Source organism: Myotis daubentonii, chromosome 2 (assembly GCF_963259705.1).
Source record: "Myotis daubentonii chromosome 2, mMyoDau2.1, whole genome shotgun sequence".
Classification (NCBI taxonomy): Eukaryota; Metazoa; Chordata; class Mammalia; order Chiroptera; family Vespertilionidae; genus Myotis; species Myotis daubentonii.
The window spans coordinates 49,542,254-49,559,981 of record NC_081841.1 but is presented as its reverse complement, the minus strand read 5'-3'; the positions used below and the strand labels follow the sequence as shown (position 1 = coordinate 49,559,981).

The 17,728-nt window shown below is 41.8% G+C and overlaps 1 protein-coding gene and 1 pseudogene across 1 annotated transcript in view; both read right to left on the bottom strand.

Moving 5' to 3' along the window:
- The window catches only part of SPMIP11 (sperm microtubule inner protein 11), a 38,716-nt gene that overhangs the window by 9,136 nt on the left and 11,852 nt on the right, over positions 1 to 17,728 (bottom strand). The gene's annotated exons all lie outside the window — the stretch shown is intronic.
- Positions 13,108 to 13,633, bottom strand: LOC132225723 (elongation factor 1-beta-like; annotated as a pseudogene).

The window sequence follows — 17,728 nt, the reverse complement described above, 5'->3', positions numbered from 1 at the left end:
GTTTAGCAATTTCCCCAAGGTCACATAACTGATGTAGGGAAGAGACATGAGTTTAACCCAAGCAGTTTGGCTCCAGAGCCTATGCTCTTAACCACCACACCAAACTGACTCCGGAAATAATCTAATCAGAACATCCAGAAAAGACCAAGGACTAAGGGGAAATGTGGACTGAGAGAACTAGCCTCTTTTAAAAAAATATATGTATTTTTACTGATTTCAGAGAGGAAGGGAGAGGGATACGTTAAAAATCAATGTTGAGAGAGAATAATTGATTGGCTGCCTCCTGCACACCTTCTATTGGGGATTAAACCTGCAACCTGGGCATGTGCCCTGACTGGGAATCGAACCATGACCTCCTGGTTCACAGGTCAACACTCAAGCACTGAGCCAAACCAGTCAGGCAGAACTATCCTTTTTTTTTCTTTATTAAGGTATAACATATGTGTCCTCAGCCCCCCATTTGCGCCCCCCCTCTCACTCATGCCCTCACCCCCCGAGTGTCTGTGTCCATTGGTGATGCTTATATGCATGCATACAAGTCTTTTGGTTGATCTCTCCCCATTCCCCCCCATCCTCCCGGCCTTTCCTCTGAGGTTTGATGGTCTGAAAGATGCTTCTCTGTCTCTGGATCTGTTTTTGTTCATCAGTGTATGTGTTCACTATATTCCACAAATGAGTGAGATCATGTGATATTTATCTTTCTCCAACTGACTTACTTCACTTAGCATAATGCTCTCCAGGTCCATCCATGCCGTTGCAAATGGTAGGAGTTCCTTCCTTTTTACAGCAGCATAGTATTCCATTGTGTAGATGTACCACAGTTTTCTAATCCACTCACCTGCTGATGGGCACTTAGGCTGTTTCCAAATCTTAGCTATGGTGAATTGTGCTGCTATGAACATAGGGGTGCACATATCCTTTCTGATTGGTGTTTCTAATTTCTTGGGATATATTCCTAGAAGTGGGATCACTGGGTCAAATGGGAGTTCCATTTTTAGTTTTTTGAGGCCACTCCATACTGTTCTCCACAGTGGCTGCAGCAGTCTGCATTCCCACCAGCAGTGCACGAGTATTCCTTTTTCTCTGCATCCTCGCCAGCACTTGTCACTTGTTGATTTGTTGATGATAGCCATTCTGACAGGTGTGAGATGGTACCTCATTGTCATTTTGATTTCCATCTCTCAGATAATTAGTGACTTTGAACATGTTTTCATATGTCTTTTGGCCTTCCTTATGTCCTCTTTCAAAAAGTATCTATGTAGCCCTGACCGGTTTGGTTCAGTGATAGGGCGTCGGCCTGCGGTCTGAAGGGTCCTGGGTTCGATTCTGGTCAAGGGCATGTACCTTGGTTGCGGGCACATCCCCAGTGGGGAGTGTGCAGGAGGCAGCTGATTGATGTTTCTCTCTCATCAATGTTTCTGGCTCTCTGTACCTCTCCCTTTCTCTCTGTAAAAAAATCAATAAAATATATATTTTTAAAAAAGTATCTATGTAGGTCCGTTGCCCATTTTTTTATTGGGTCATTTATCTTCCTTTTGTCAAGTTGTATGAGTTCCCTGTAAATATTGGAGATTAAACCCTTATCAGAGATAACATTGGCAAATATGTTTTCCCATGCAGTGGGCTTTCTTGTTGTTTTGTTGATAGCTTTATTTTGCTGTGCAGAAGCTTTTTATTTTGATGTAGTCCCATTTGTTTATTTGTTTATTTTCTCTTTAGTTTCCATTGCCCTAGGAGCTGCTTCGGCATATGTCTGAGATTGTGCTGCCTGTGGATTCCTCTAAGATTTTTATGGTTTCCCTTCTTACGTTTAAGTCCTTTATCCATTTTGAGTTTATTTTTGTGTATGGTGTAAGTTGGTGGTCTAGTTTCATTTTTTTGCATGAATCTGTCCAAATTTCCCAACACCATTTATTGAAGAGACTGTCTTGACTCCATTGTATGCTCTTGCCTCCTTTGTCAAATATTAATTGAGCATAGTGGTTTGGGTCTATTTCTGGGTTCTCTATTCTATTCCATTGGTCTATATGTCTGTTCTTATGCCAGTACCAGGCAGTTTTGAGAACAGTGGCTTTGTAATACCCCTTGATATCTGGTATTGAGACCCCTCCTGGTTTGTTCTTCTTTCTCAGGATTGCTGCAGGTATTCGGGGTCTTTTTTAGTTCCAGATGAATTTTTGGAGAGTTCGTTCTAGGTCTGTGAAATATGCCGTTGGTATTTTAATGGGGATTGCATTGAATCTATAGACAGAACTATCCTTTTGGTGAGCTCCTTTACGTACAGCTCATTGGGAGTCTTGTCGAGGGTGTCTGCTCACCCCAGAGCAGCCTTGAGTTGTGTGTGGGGCATGATATCATTATCTTGATCCAGAGGCAGAGTCCTGGCTTTCTTAGCTCCACTGAAATGTGGAATATCATTTCCTATGGCCAACATGGGGGAAGATTACTGGAACCTGGCGGTTGCTTTGCAGTGGACTGGATCAGTCTCTGTGGGGGAAGACCACTGGGGAAAGGCTGAGCTTATTGCGAAAAGTGGCTGTCTGCTGCAGCACAGACACCCACCCAGAGGTGCCCATCTCTTAGGCTTTGGATGATTGCAGTTATGAGCAGCTTGAGTATCATCTCCCCTCTAGTTTCAGGCAGAAACTTTGAAAAGCCAGAACTACAGTGCCCTCTGCTGGAGTCTAAGAATGACATACCAGCTGTTTCCTAGCAGATGAGTCAGAACAGGCAGCAGGAGGGACCAGGAGACCTAGGAGATTGAGAAGAGGACATTCCAGCCAGGGCGGTGAAAACTACCTATTACACCCTCTGGCAGGATCCAGAAAACGATAGTGCAAATAAGATGTGCTCAGTTTTTACCAAAGACTTGAGATTTAGTCTTTCTTTGAAGAGATTCATTTGGAATTGGAAGCAAGAGCAACTCTGAGGACTAGTTAGTGAATTCCTATGGGAGGAGGAATAATAAAGGCAGCGGTAGAGGAAGATGGAGTGAGGTCCTTTGGATGTGCACAGCTTAACCCTAACCCTAACCCTAACCCTAAGGCTAGAGGGCTGTCACTGGAGAGTCTGGCAGGGAGAGGTCATTTGTCTCTAGACAAGAACAAGCATCATTTCTCTTACTCCCCAACCCCATCAACTTGCCTCTGAAACTTCTGTCAATGAACAGTGAGTGTAGATTTGTGTTATGATAAGGTCTATCTTGACCTAGGGTTTCATATAACAAGGCAAGGGAGCTGTTTCAGCAAAGGGCCAGGTAAGAGTTAATCTGTCTGAAGCTAAGACCAAGACACTCCTGGACCACGAGAAGTGTCCAGGTAAGAAGCTAAGAGTAGATAAGAGAGCAGGGTTCAAAATGGCGAGAGAAATTCAGCAAAGGAAAGGACAGATATGGGGCCAAGCTCCCCTGGGCAGGACAGAGAAGGGAAAGCTTATGTACAAGAAATTTGGGCGTAAGGTGAATGAACTCTGGAAGCTAGGCTGAATTTGCAGGGGTAACCAGTGTTAGGATCAGGAAGAGTGCGTCTGGGAGGGGCAGGAATCCACTGATTGGTAGACATGAGAGTTCTAGTTACTGGTTAGGGGTGCTCTTCTGTGGTAGCTGTAGTCACCAGACTTTCAGGGCCTGGATGAGATATACTTTGAAGCCAGCCAGCATAATTTTCTTTTTAAGGGATCTCATGGTTAAAATACTGCTTCCCAGGTTTATCCTGGCAAGTATGTCTTGAGAAGTAGACAACAAAATTCCAGTCATGGGAAAGATATATATTCCACATGTAAATAGGAACTTACATATTATGATTTATAACTTTTCTTCCAATTGTCTGTTGTATAGTTTGATGTGCTAGGTCTTAGATGTATTACATACATTATTTTAGTTAATTTCCATAGCAAATCTATAAGAAAGGCATTATTATGTCCATCTATAAGTAAGGAAACTGAAGCACTCTGAATTTACTTACTGTGATTTAGCCTCTGAATCTGAACAACTTTGAGTACCTGATAAAACTGAGTTTCTGAAGTCAAGGATAGACCAAAGTATGCTTCCCACACCCAGTTTCCTCTTTGGTTTTTCTATTTCGGTTCTCTATTGGGGGGAAAAGAACAGGAGGCAGGGACTGGCAGAATATTTAGTTACCTAATGTACTGACTCACGTCTACGAGTTTTCATTATGACTGTAATAAAGGGAAGCTTGAGTGGGCTTTTTTTGAGTTGAATGTTAATATACTCACACCTACTAAAAGAAAAAAAACATATCTTCAAAGAAAAATTGTGAATGACTTAAAAATATCATTATAGTAAGAATGTTAAGAATGAAGAGTGTCGATATTAACAGGTTCATTTTATGGTTGCTGTTAAAGCCCTAGGTAGGGCCAAGTGAGAGTGTGGTTGATTTGAGTACATAGAACAGGTTGAAGTGCTAGCGCTGGAGGACAGAAAAAGATCAAACCACTTGAGTAATTGTATTAACAAGGTGAAATCAGCCAGAGAGTGGGGCCAGAGAATCATTCTGAAGGCAAGCATCCTGCAAGATTATTTGGGTTGTGTAACTAAGGGTGAGTGTAGAATTAGGACTGTGTGTTCCTTGAATTTATGAATGTAGAAATTGAGGTTAGAAAGATGGGTAAGACAGATGTGGCCTTGCTAGGAGCCAAATAGAATGCTGTCTTTTATCCATAATTTCTCCACCCTCCTTGTGAATTTCTCAACCCAGTTCTGAAGTAATAGAAAGATATGAGACGTTTCCCATTGCGGTGTTTTTCATTTCTATTGAATGGGGTGTTCAGTGGGAGGCTCAAGGACATGGTTGAAACCAGATTTCGCAGAGGGTAGCCAACTTGTCTGTCTTTGTGGAAAGGATAGTAAGATCAGAAATACTGTTCTAAGGTCATGGGATGATGGGCAGAGTGCATAGATACTTCAGGTGTGCACAATGAAATAGCATGTCAAGTGGGAGATGAGTTCCAGGCATCTGGCTGGGATGCAGTGAAAGCAGTACATCAAAGTGGGAGGTGGAGGTGCTTTGCTATAGTTTTGGCTTTGAACTGTTTCTAGATTTTGAAATTTGCTCTTATAAAGATGAAACTCTAGCCTCAGCTCTACACATGGCTGGCTCATTCTCATTCTTCAGGGTGTTGCTCAAAGATTACCTCCTTGATCATTCTGTACAAAGTGGGCCTTTCTAAGTTACTCTCCATCACCCCCAAACTCAGTTTCCTGTGAGAGCCAGGCAGATAATGTTTGTGAGTAAGCCAAACTGAGTAAGAAACCTGTTCCACCTAAAGGGGCAGCTGCTACTTTGCTCTGCCTGTTTGTGGTCATATGGGAATTTAGGGTCAGTGTGGCCAGTTCTAATTTTTTGGGAAGTTAGAAATGTGGACTTTAGGACAAATGCATGCCAAAAAAAAAAAAAAAAAGGAAACTAGACCACCAACTTACATCATACACAAGAATAAACTCAAAATGAATAAAAGACTTAAATGTAAGTCTGGAAACCATAAAAATCCTAGAAGAAACCATAGGCAGCAAAATCTCAGACATCTCTCATAACAATATGTTTACAGATACATCTCCTGGGGCAAAGGAAACTAAGGAGAAAATAAACAAATGGAACTACATCAAAATAAAAAGCTTCTGCACATCAAAAGAAACCATGAACAAAATGAAAAGGGAGCCCACTGTATGGGAGAACATATTTGGCAATGATACATCTGAGAAAGGGTTAATATCACCAATATTTAAGGAACTCATACAACTTAACAAAAGGAAGACAAAAAATCCAATTAAAAAATGGGCCAAGGACCTAAATAGACACTTCTCCAAGGTGGACATACAGGTGGCCAAGAGACATATGAAAAAATGCTCACACTGATCATCAGAGATATGCAAATTAAAACGACAATCAGGTATTTATTACCTCACACCGTCAGAATGGCTACCATCAACAAATCAACAAATGACAAGTGCTGGTGAGGATGTGGAGAAAAGGGAACCCTAGTACATGCTGGTGGGAATGCAGAGTGGTGCAGCCATTATAAAAAACAGGATGGAGTTTCCTCAAAAAATTAAAAATGGAACTGCCATTTGGCCCAGTGATCCCACTTCTAGGAATATATCCTAAGAAACCCAAAACACCAATCAGAAAAAATGTATGCACCCCTATGTTCATAAACACAATTTACAACAGCTAAGATCTGAAAACAGCCCAAGTGCCCATCAGTAGATGAGTGGATAAAAAAGCTGTGGTACATCTATACCATGAAATATTATGGAGCAATAAAAAAGAAGAATCTCTTACCACTTGAGACGGCATAGAGGGACCTGGAGATTATCATGCTAAGTGAAATAAATTAGTCAGAGAAAGACAAGTATCACATGATCTCATTCATATGTGGAATTTAATTAACAAAATAAACTGATGAACAGAGAAGATTCAGAGATAAGGAAGCATAGAACAGAGTACGGAATCTCAGAGGGAAGGTGGGGGAGGGTGGGTGGGTGGGAGGTAATCAGCCAAAGACCTTGTATGTATATGTACATAACCTGGAACATGGACAATTAGGTGGGCGGGGGACCAGGCCGGGCTAGAGGGGGTTATTGGGGGGGAAAAAAGGACACATATGTAATACTTTCAACAATAAAGATTTAAACAGTTTAAAAAAAGTGGGATTTACATAACCTCTCCTGATTATTTTTTTTTTTTAACTGTGCTATCCTTTTAATTTCTGTTTCCTTCTTGGTTGCTACTTTGGTAATAAGTAGGTCCCCACCTCTCAAGAATATTGCATCTGAACAGGCTGAGTCAGAGACGGTGTGAACACGGGCCCCAAACGAGAGCTTTTTGAATAACAAGAACAGTAAAAGCAGCTTCTTTTTAGAAAAGGTCTGTGAGTTGGAGGGTCCAAAGCTCCACTCTCTAAAAAGAAAACCTCGAGCTCAATATAAAAATGGAAACCAAAATGTATCAGAAATGAAGCCTAGTACCTCATATACTCAAGGTCAAGATGGTTTTTGAGAAATAAATATCTGATTATCTGACCTCTTGTATTAGGAATGGCCCCATTCCAGCATTTTTAAAGGCAGATGTTTTTGTTTCTATTTCATTTCCCAAACGGGTATAAAATCTACTAAAAGGGAGATAATGAATCAGAATAAATCAGCTCACTCACAAGAAACACTCCTAGATGATGATTTTTGGTTGCTGAGGGTATTCAGCACATTATTTCAAAGTGGCAAACTTAGAGGTAATCTCAGAGGAGAATTCGAAAGCAGCAGCCACAGTCACTGGTAGAGTTATGTGAGATACACAGACATTTAACCCCATGTTTTTCAGTGTATATGTCAAGGGGCCAAACCCCCTGATCACCAAAATACGTTATTTTGTACATTACAGTGCACAGAACAATCGAGGGAAAGACTTCCTTGGAGAGTAACCGAAAGGCATTTGCAAAAGGTTCATAGCACTCTGCGTGGCAGGCCGGGAGCCCGTGCTGCAGCACAGCCCTCATTAGCTTGGCCCCTTTGTTTCTTTGGTTGCGGTGGCCTCAGTGGGAGCTGCCTTTTCTAAAGGTTCTGCTGGCTGCTTCTCTTCCTCCTCCTCCTCCTCATCTTGGGGATGGAGCTCCGGGTACTTCTGCATACATTCCTGCCTGGCCTGGAACTGGTCTACACAGTCTGATCCCTTGAGATTAGTGCTATAGTGGAAGCAGGAAAAGGCTGACTTGAATTGTTCCCCACAAGGGCCACTAGCCATTCCCCCAAGGTATGTGCAGTTTCACCTAATGTCTCCATTCGGCAGGATCAATCCATGCTTCTCGTATGGATCACTGAGATCGTATTTTTCCATTGGTTTTTAGGGTGGAAGAGAGAGGGAAAGACAGAGAGAAATATCGATGTGAGATGAACACATCGATTATAATCTGTGAATATATTATACTTAATTATTTTCTGTGTTAATCATGCCGTATTTCCCGTGCCTAACATGTGCCTGGCACAATCAGTTCCCAATGAGTAAATATCTGATGTTGGATGAGAAGGGGAATCTGGGTTGGTGCCTTATTTACAAGCGTTTGTATATTCTAAATATTATATATTTGAATTATACATATGAAAATGTTTATATATGTGTGTTTATATATACACACATATCTATATATAACAAATATTTCAATCTCTTACCTTTTAACTTTATTAGGCTTCTGGGCTGTATGTTCTAAAGGAATATTTTTCTACAACCACTCTAAGATTGTAAAAATAGGTTGTTTCCCTCTAATATTTCTATAGTTTTGTTTTATATGTTTAGCTATTTAATCCACCTAGATTTCTGTGTATGATATGAGGTGGTAGGTCTTTATTATGTTAAGGAATATCCTTTTATTTTTAATTTACTGGTTTTTTTTAAACATCAAATGCCTTTTCTTATATATGTCTTTTTTAAAAATTTAAATTCTTTATTGTTTAAAGTATTAGATAAGTCTCCTTCCCCCCCGCCCCCATTGACCTCTCTCCGGCCACTCCCATCCCCCAGGACACGCCCTACTACTGTCTGTGTCCACTGGTTATGCTCATATGCATGCATACAAGTCCTTTGGTTGATCTCTTACCCCACCCCCCAACCTTCCCTCGTAGGTTGGATGGTCTGTTTGATGCTTCTATGTCTCTGGCTATGTTTTTGTCCTTCAGTTTATGTTGTTCATTATATTCCACAAATGAGTGAGATCATGTGATATTTATCTTTCTCCGTCAAATGACTTTTTAATTTCTAGTGAGATAGTTGTCTATAACTTTAAAGTATATATATATATATATATATATATACATATATATATATATATACACACACACATACACACACACACACACACACACACACACACACAAACTAGAGGCCCGGTGCACAAAAATTTGTGCACTCAGCGGAGGGGGGCGGGGGGTGTCTCTCAGCCCGGCCTCTCACAGTCTGGGACCCCTCAGGGGATGACCACCTGCTGGCTTAGGCCTGCTCCCCGGGGGATTGGGCCTAAGATGGCAATCAGACATCCCTCTGGTAGCCGGGCAGCCCTCGGGGGATGTCCATTTGCCAGCGGGGAGCAGGCCTAAACTGCAGTTGGACATCCTTAGCGCTGCTGAGGAGGCAGGAGGGGCTCCCACCACCATCGCTGTACTGGCAGCCATCAGCCTGGTTTGTGGCTGAGCAGAGCTCCTCCCATGTGAGAGCACCCTGACCACCTGAGGGCAGCTCCTGCATTGAGTGTCTGTCCCCTGGTGGTCAGTGTGTGTCATAGTGACCAGTCATTCCCAGTCTTTCTGCTGTTAGGGTCAGTTTGCATATTACCCTTTTACTATACAGGATAGAGGCCTGGTGCATGGGTGGGGGCTGGCTGGTTTGCCCTGAAGGGTGTCCCGGATCAGGGATCAGGGTGGGGTCCCCACTGGGGTGCCTGGCCAACCTGAATGACGGGCTGATGGCTGTTTGCAGCTGGTCACACCCTCTTCAGGGTGGGAGTCCCCACTGGGGTGCCTGGCCAGCCTGGATGAGGGGCTGAGGGCTGTTTTCAGGCTGGTGGGCGACTGAAGCTCCCAGCCTCTTTTTTTTTTTCTTTTTGTTTTATTCTGGGATTTATTTACCTTTTATAGCTGTCACTGGAGCTGAGAGCCCGCTCCAGCTCTGAGGCCGTTGCCGGCTGAAAGCAGGTATCTGGGTTTAGCTTCTATAATTGAAACTCTGTTGCCATCACTGGCCGCTCTAAGCTCTGAGGCCCTGCTGGCTGAAAGCAGGTACCTGGGGATTGTTTAGCTTCTATAGTTGCAACATTGTTGCATCCAGAGCTCAGAGCTCAGAGCTGAGCACGGCAGGCGGGAAACCTTGGCTTCCTCCATCACTGAAGCAAGCAAGCATCCTGTTCGCTTCAGCTGCCTGGCTGCCGGCTGCCATCTTGGTTGGCAGTTAATTTGCATATCCTGCTGATTAGCCAATGGGAAGGGTAGCGAAGTTACAGTTAATTACCATGTTTCTCTAGTATTAGATAGGATTATTGATTTTAGAGAGGAAAGGAGAGATAGAAACATCAATGATGAGAGAGAATCATTGATTGACCTGCACACTGCCTACTGGGGATCGAGCCCGCAACCAGGGCATGTGCCCTTGACCAGAATCAAACCTGGCACCTTTCAGTCCTCAGGCCAACACTCTATCCACTGAGCCAAACCAGCTAGGGCTATAACTTTTAAATTTGAGATATAGATGTGATGTATTATATCAATTTACCCTCTAACATTAAGTCATCATTGTATTTTGGAATAAGCCTACTTGATGGTAGATGATTGTCTTTAATATATTCAACATTTTCTTTTACTTTTTAATTACAGTCAATATTATATGTTTCAGGTGTACAGCAAGTGGTTAGACATTTATATAATTTACAAAGTTATCCCCTTGATAAGTCTAGTACCCCCTTGACACCATACATAGTTATAATACTAGAGGCCCGGTGCATGAGATTCGTGCACTGGGGCAGATCCCTCAGCCTGGCCTGCGCCCTCTCGCAGTCCAGGACCCCTCAGGGAATGTCCACCTGCTGGGGGGGATTGGGCCTGAGCTGGCAGTCAGACATTCCTCTCCCAGTCGGGGCTCTCACAGTCCGGGACCCCTTGCTCCTTATCACCCGCCCAGCTTCTGGCTGAGTGGCACTCCCCCTGTGGGAGTGCACTGACCACCAGGGGGAAGCTCCTGCGTTGAGCATCTGCCCCCTGGTGGTCAGTGTGCATAATAGCAACTGGTCATTCTGCTGTTCAGTCGATTTGCTTATTATGCTTTTATTATATAGGATTATTGACTATATACCCTAGGCTGTGTTTTACCAATTTGTAGTTCTTAATCCCTTCACCTTTTCAACCAGTCCCCCAATCCCCCTCCCACCTGGCAACCATCAGTTTGTTCTCTGAATCTATGAGTTTGTTTCTGTTTTGTTTTGTTTTTTAGATTCCACATATAAGTAAAATGATATGGTATTTGTCTTTCTTTGACTTATTTTACTCAGCATAATACCTTTTAGGACTATCCATGTTGCCACAAATGGTAAGATTTCATTCTGTTTTATGACAAATGTGTATATATATGTATATATGTATATATGTATATATATGTATATATGTATATATGTATATACACACACACACACATATATATGCACATCTTTTTTATCCAATCATCTATCAATAAACACGTGTGTGTGTTTTTAAATCTATTCAGCCACCTTATATCTTTTTATTGAAGCACTTAATCCATTTACATTTAAAGTTATTATTGAGCCTGACTGGCGTGGCTCAGTGGTTGAGCATCTGCCTATGAACCAGGAGGTCAGCGTTTGATTCTCGGTCAGGGCACGTGTTTGGGTTTTGGGCTTCTGGGGCCGTGCAAGAGGGAGCTGATCAATGATTCTCTCTCATCATTGATATTTCTCTCCCTCTCCCTTCCTCTATGAAATCAATAAAAATATTTTTAAAATAAAAGTAATTATTGATAGGTATGTAGTTATTGCCATTTTATTATTTTTTCTTCCTCCCCCTCTTCCTCCTCCTGTTCCTTTAATATTTCTGTTAAGCCCTGGCCCATGTTTCTCAATGGTTGGAGCATTGGCCCCAGCACCGAAGGGTCTCAGGCCGGCAGGGGGGGCAGTTGGGGGCAACCGGGCTGGCAGGGGGGGCAGTTAGGGGCAACCAGGCCAGTAGAGGGGGCAGTTGGGGGTGACCAGGCTGGCAGGTGGGGCAGTAAGAGATGACCAGGCCGGTGGGGGGGGGAGGGGCAGTTAGGGGCAACCAGGCCAGCAGGGGGGTGCAGTTGGGGGTGACCAGGCCAGCAGGGGGGGAAGTTGGGGGCGATTAGGCTGGAGGGGGGGCAGTAAGCAGTGAGGAGCAACTAGGCCAGCGGGGGGAGGGGGGAGGGCAGTTAGGGGCGACCAGGCCGACAGGGAGGGAGTTGGGGGTGATTAGGCTGGCAGGGGGGCAGTGAGGGGCGACTAGGCCAACAGAGGGGGAAGTTAGGGGCGACCAGGCAGGCAGACACCTGAGGGATTAGGAGCCAGCAGTCCAGGATTGTGAGAGGGATGTCTGACTGCCAGTTTAGGCCCAATCCCCCAAGGGGTCCTGGATTAGAGAGGGTGTAGGCTGGGCTGAGAGACACCCCCCCCCCCGCACGAATTTTGTGCACTGTGCCTCTAGTAGGTTAATAAAAATAAATAAAAGAAAAATTCTCAGAAATGAAGGGCACAAATTTCCAGATTGAGAAAGCTCGTGGATTATCTACCATAATGAATAAAAAAAGAGCTACAGCAAGTTCCATCGTTATGAAATTTCAGAAAACTAGGAAACAAAAAGAAAATTAAAAGCTTCCAGAGAGCCCAGCCAGCGTGACTCAGGGGTTGAGTGCTGACCTATGAACCAAGGGGTCACAGTTCAATTCTGGTCAGGGCACATGCCTGGATTGTGGGCTCCATCCCCAGTTTGGGGAGTGCAGAAGGCAACTGATCAATATTTCTCTCTCATCATTGATGTTTCTATCTCCCTTTCCCTCTCCCTTCCTTTCTGAAATCAATAAAAAAAATATATTTTAAAACACTTCCAGAGAGACATAAGTCACACAAAAGAATCCAACCGGAAGCTAGAAGGCAATCAAGACAGACCTTCTAAATTCTCAGAAAATGATTTTCAACCTAGAATTACATGTCCAGAAAACTGACAGTAAAGTGTGAGGGTAGTATAAAACCATTCTGGACTCAAAAATATGCCTCCTACACATTTTTTTCTTGTTTTTTAAAAAATCTTTCAAGCTTTTATTTTTTTTTCAAAAATTTTTTAAAATATATTTTATTGATTTTTCACAGAGAGGAAGAGAGAGGGATAGAGAGTTAGAAACATCGATGAGAGAGAAACATCGACCAGCCGCCTCCTGCACACCTCCCACTGGGGATGTGCCCGCAACCAAGGTACATGCCCTTGGCTGGAATCGAACCCGGGACCCTTCAGTCCGCAGGCCGACGCTCTATCCACTGAGCCAAACCGGCTAGGGCACAAGCTTTTATTTTTAAGGGCAGTGATCCAAGGTAGATTTAGATCTTGTTGAAAGCAGCTATGTCCATGGACTGCACATAGTCCTCAAAAGCAGTGATTCACTCCTCCAGCATGTCTGTTCCAACTTTATCATCTTCTACTACACACTATATTTGAATTTTTAAAATTCAATACCCACTGGAACCAGTTTAGAAGAGTCCCAGACCAAGCTATCCGCTGGAATGCTTCTGACACATTCCTCTAATTTTGCCATATCTGTCTCATCATCCCAAGGTTTCACATCTAATAAGATGGAAGACTTGGCAATAAGTGCAGGGGTTTTTTTGGATTTCTTTGATTCATACTGTGCAAGGTGTTCTTCTCTTAGCTTCTTCACTTCTTTGCTTTCCTCCTCCTCAGATCCAAAGAGATCAATGTCACCATCATCTTTACTATTTGTAGCTCCAGTTCCTGTGGCGTTTTCCACATTAGCAGGGCCATACTTGCCCAAAGCTTTCTTCACTCCTGGCAGGCTGATCTTTCCTTTTCGTAATATTTGATGTGATATCCTCCTACACCTAGCATGTCAAACTCGTGGCCCTCGGGCTGCATGCAGCCCACAAAGAATATATATTTTTAAATATATTTTATTGATTTTTTTACAGAGAGGAAGGAAGAGGGATAGAGAGTTAGAAACATCGATGAGAGAGAAACATCCATCAGCTGCCTCCTCACACCCGCTGCTGGGGATGTGCCCGCAACCAAGGTACATGTCCTTGACCATAACTGAACCTAGGACCTTTCAGTCCGCAGACCGATGCTCTATCCACTGAGCCAAACTGGTTAGGGCCACAAAGAATATTTTTGCCGCCCAACCAATATAACGGTATGTAAGAAACGTTTTAATAAAAATTTCGTAAGTTAATTTTTACAATAGCCTGTTATACATAATTATTAATAACAAACTACATTTGCTAATTACTGATTACTATAATCGTGTTGCATTCATTTCCCTTACGCGCCTTACACACAGGTGCACCATTTCTCTCCACTAATAGTAGCAGCGAATATTTTAGCAGCCGATTGCCACGTCATTAGTCTTATACTAACTTGTTTGGTGTGCACAACAGGAAATATTTTGCTTTCGGAGAACAAGAAAAATAGGTTTATTTGCATTACGCTTATTAATTTGTGCAGTTATTCTAGTGTCTGGTAAATTGATGTTCAAGAAAAAATATTTTCATTAAAATGTTCTATTGTATGTTAACAATTACTCATTTATTTTAGCCCTTTGTATTCAGCATGTCTCTATTGAAATAAACCTACGTTTCTATGAAAATTGAAGCTTTTGGTTTTTTTGTGGCCCACATAAACTTAAACCTTGTTTATTTGGCCCATGTTAGCCTTTGAGTTTGACATGCTTGTCCTACACATTCTTAGAAAGCTAATTGAGGATATATACCAGGAAAGAAAGGGAATAAACCAAGAAAGAAAACATGGGTTCTAGGAAACAGGGAATAAATCCCTAGAGGCAAAAGCAAGCTTCAGAACAAGAGCTATGCACCAGGCTTAAAGAGTGAACAGTCTAGACTGGAGTGAGAGAGAGGCAGTTCGGGGAAAAAATAGAATTGATAGATTATCTGTTGTGTTTTGAGTGACTGGAAAAAGTATCACTGGGCATTTGACAGAGCCATTGAAATATTTTTGGGGGGGAAAAGTAACAACAGTTACATGGAGAACCAAGCAAATGAAAAAATAGTAATGATTCTTAATTCTAGGGATAAATAAAAAGTTGACATTATATGGCTTAGTAATGAACAAGTTTTACATACTTGTAAGACCGAAAGACTATTGATTTAAACTTGTATTAAGTGTTCTATTGCTGTATCACAAATGACCACAAAATTAGTGGTTTAAAACAACAGGCGTTTATTATCTCACAGTTTTATAAGTTGGAAGTCTGGGCAGGCTTGACTGGGTTCTGTGCTTAGTTTGTCTCACAAGTCTGAAGTCAAGGTGTTGGCTGGAGTAGGGTCTTATATGGAGGTTCAAAAGAAGAGTCCATTTTCAGGCTCATTCAGATTGTTGGCAGAAATCAGTTTTTGGAGTTGTAGGACTGAGGCCTTGCTAGCTGTCAGCCAGGCTACTCTCAGCTTCTAAATGCCACCCACATTTCTTGGCATGTGGCCCCCTCCATGTTCAAAGCCAGCAATGATGTGCCAAATCCTACTCATGCTTCCAATCTCTGAATTCCTCTTTTGCTGCTAGCTGGGAAAAACACTCTGCTTTTTAAGGGTGTGTGTGATTAAATTAGGCTCACTCAGATAATCTCCCTTTCTCCATGTGCAATAACAATCACCAGCGTGTTATCCAAACTCAGATATTCCACCCAAACTCAAAGGGAAGGGAATTATACAAGGGGAGTTTCATTGCAGGCCATTCTTAAAATTTTGCCTACCACAAACCTAAGACTGACATAACTATACTGGACAAACTAGGGTGGGAAAGCGGAAGAGCAGGGTATGGTATAAGAAAGCTAAATTCTTGCCGAAACCGGTTTGGCTCAGTGGATAGAGCGTCGGCCTGCGGACTGAAGGGTCCCAGGTTCGATTCCGGTCAGGGGCATGTACCTGGGTTGCGGGCACATCCCCCTTGGGGGATGTGCAGGAGGCTGCTGATCGATGTTTCTCTCTCATTGATGTTTCTGACTCTCTGTCTCTCTCCCTTCCTCTCTGTAAAAAATCAATAAAATATATTTTAAAAAAAAGAAAGCTAAATTCTCGCCCCGCTGGTATGGCTTGGTGGTTGAGCGTCACCCTATGAACCAGGAGATCATAGTTCAATTCTGAGTCAGGGCACAGGCCTGCATTGTGGGCTCGATTGGGTTGTGGGCTTGATCCTCAGTTTGGGTGTGCAGGAGACAGCAGATTAATGATTCTCTCTCATCATTAATGTTTTTCTTTCTCCCTCTCCCTTCCTCTCTGAAATTAATAAAAATATATTTAAAAAAAGAAAGCTAAATTCTCAACTGTCTTAAATAGGAAGGCAACATATAATAACCACAAATGGATAAATCAATACATGCATGTAAACTTTTTCTTTAGAAGTAGAAAGGTAAGTAACAAAAGAAACAATAGTTGAAAATGATTATCTCTGAAGAGTGGTGCTGAGAAGGCTAGGGCAGGAAACTCTTATTTTTCATTATAAGCCTTTTTTAGCACTATTCTTCATATTTAATACTTTGAAAAAAAAGTAAATAACTTTTAGATATTTCTGTTGATTAGACATGAGGGGGACAACTAAAGATTTGAGAAAATCATTAAAAAATAAGTTTGCTTTGCAAATCCACTTTATTATTTTCTAAATTTTTATTTTAGACAGAGGAAGGGAGAGAGAAACATCAATTTGTTGTGCCACTTATTTGTGTATTCATTGGTTGCTTCTTGTATGTACCTGACTGGGATCAAACCCGCAACCTTGGCATATCTGGTCAATTCTCTAACCAATGGAGCTACTTGGTCAGCTCCACTTCTGAATCCACTTTAAATAAACCCAAATGGGAATTGTAGATGATGCATTAAAGGGGAAAAATCATCAACAGACACATTTTCTTCTTCTTCTTCTTCTTTTTTAACGTTTAGACAGAGAATCACTTACTTTTTTATTATTATAAATATAAATGTTCCATTCTAGTTAGCAGACATCCTTTCATCTTTTATCTATTGAGCTCCTATAAATAGCCAGACATCTGCTAACTACATTATCTCAATTAAACCTAAAACAATATTATGAGGTTGATACTTTAATTATCTCATTTTACAAAGAAACACAACATTGAACAGACTGTCAAACTACAGTGGGAAGCCTGGGGAGGGTTTAGGGGGGATTAAGAGATCAACCAAAGGACTTATATGCATGCATATAAGATTAACCAATGGACACAAGACACGGGGGGGGGGGGGTAGGGGCCGGGGGAATGTCAAGGGGGGGAAAAAAAGGAGACATATGTAATACTCTTTGTAATACTTTAAGAAATAAAAATTAAAAAAAAAAGAAATCACACACACACACACACACACACACACAAAAGAAACAAAAAGACATGGAGAAGTTAAGTAACTTGTCAAGATTATCAACTCACAGAGATGAGATTGGGATTGGAACTCAAACATGCTGACCCTGAGGTCATTTTGTTAACCACCACCCTATATGGCCAATCTTGACCAGCAGTAAGCATCAGGTATTACATATGAATGTGCTGGGTAAATTGGTTCCTGACTGCAAACAGACCTCTAGTCTCCAAATATTTTTTTATACTACACATTACCATTATACTATCTCCATAGCTACTAATCATACATAAAACCCTAATAATGACAATTATTGAAGTTGGCTAGTGTATCTCTGTAATTTTCATTTTTAATGTGTTATATAATGCTTTTTTTCTCCTTCAACATTTCTTCTTGGCCAATAATTTATTATTTTTGTTAAACCAAGAGAACAATTTATTAAATGAGGTTATTACAAGTAAATCTCTTACAGAGAAAAAAAATCATGGTTCTTGTGTTTTCCATTAATTATAATGGTAAATATAGGTTCCTTCTGTATATTAAAATAGATTTTCCTCTCCATTTAAATTTTTTTCCCCAATTCTTTATTGATTAAGGTATTACATATGTC